Source organism: Triticum aestivum, chromosome 7B, assembly GCF_018294505.1.
Source record: "Triticum aestivum cultivar Chinese Spring chromosome 7B, IWGSC CS RefSeq v2.1, whole genome shotgun sequence".
Lineage (NCBI taxonomy): Eukaryota > Viridiplantae > Streptophyta > Magnoliopsida > Poales > Poaceae > Triticum > Triticum aestivum.
The window spans coordinates 530,346,302-530,348,244 of NC_057813.1; positions in this window are offsets into that span (position 1 = coordinate 530,346,302).

Here is a 1,943-nt window from a genome sequence, read left to right on the forward strand (position 1 = left end):
GTAACTGCCTGCAGAAATGATTTTGCTACTAACTTGGTTCCAGTTATCATCAACTGGGCGAAGGAAAATCCAGACAAGACGGTACATGATTTCACAATGCCCAGTTTCGTCGGGAGCAACTCCATGAACAACAACACCATCGCACCATGACTTGCTCACGCAACCGGGCCTCCTCTCGCAGCCGCTCCCACTCATAGCAGCCCGTCCTCAGTCTCAGGCGCGCTAGGTGGGCCTTCGTCTTTGGCTGAGCTCGACGCCGTCACGGTAATTACATGTCGCACCAACATATATATATATATATATATATATATATATAATATTCCATTTTTGTTGCCTTTCGGTTGTTTTACGCCACAAACATATGTGTTTGCAGGCGAAAGAAACCCCGTGCACCATACTCTACTTGATCAAAGAGCAGAAGGTGGACGTGGGACAGGGGATGATAATGGACCCCTCTCAACGCACGTTCCACAACCAGCCGATCCCCGTTGGGCACTTCATGGTTAGCTTGACCAGTGTGAAATCGGGGCACGAGGATTTGCCTCCTCCAGTACAGCATGTGGGAGCGGATGACGAGACCCCGCCGCACATTGGAAGCTGCAAGAATTGGGTGCTGCTATGGCTGAAGAATCTTATTCGTCTGGAGCCGGCCGAGAGCACACCAATAACTACCACACATCAACAAGCATGTGCGAAGACCACCACCCCGCCTACGCAATTACCAGCTCCTGTAGTGCCGGGTGAGAGTGGCGGACGACATGATGAAGGGGGTGCAATAGTACTGGCTGATGTAATTTCTCCTGTAGAACAGAGAATGGATGATGAGACGGAGGTCGACCCTATGGATTACCTCAATACAAACGCGTATGACTGTGACATAGATATGATGAGTCAACCATATGACGAATCGGGCTATCAGCTTGCTAATGAGGATATGGATGATATGCCCGGGCAGGGTCGTACCATGGATTGCAAAAAGTCTCTCTTCATGAAATCCTCACAGGACACGCCTGAAGATGCCGCCTCAACACAGGCTCAACTAGCCGGGCACGAGGGTCGTATAGTACTTAGCCCGGGAACACTGGGGTAGGGGTTAAGGAAGGGTCTGGAAGGTGTGCCCAAGAAAAAGGAGAGGAAGAGATCGGGGAAGTTAACTGTCTCCAAACAAGCCAGAGCACATAGCAGCCAGACGATGCATTCTGCAGAGCATGTACCCGTGAAAAGTGTGGTCATGTTCCATCTCACGAGCGAGCCGATGCTACCGCCAAAACCGCTGGAGGCACTATCAGGGGATCTCAGGAGACTGCACGACCATGTGTTGTCGACTGAGAAAAGCCTACTAGCCTCAAAGGATCCAGGATATCCGACATACGCGGCTCGTGTGCCTGAGGGGAAGTGCTACGTCGACACACGGCCCGCGGAGGTGTTCTTCCTGCGGTTTGACCATATCTTTGAGATGTTTCTAACAAGGCGGCTTGATTTTACTATCGTCCTCCTTTTTGCGCTACATATGAGCTCCGTCATGAAGAGTGAAGAAGTCTCGCAAATCTGTGTGGCGGATCCGTACTACATGCACGAGTCTTTCTTGAGTCTCGGCGACTTTGAGCGTGAAACTGCTAGGGAGTACCTCCAAAACTTCATGGTACAGAATAAGGACCGGGAAATTGTCCTCGTGCCTTATCATCCAAAGTAGGTCAGTTCCAGACAACCCTTTCGTACATTTTAATCATTCCTTCTCTCTCTTATGGGGAATAATTTGAGGTGTCTTTTCCCCACAGCAACGTGCGCGCCGTCCTTATCGTTCTTTACCCGCAAGTCTCCCATGCCGTGTATTTTGACCCTTCCAGAGACTACGAGAAAAAGACTACACCCACATAATGAATATTCTAGATGATGCTCTCCAAGGCTTCAGCTTTAGAGCTGGCCACGTGCAGATCAAGAAA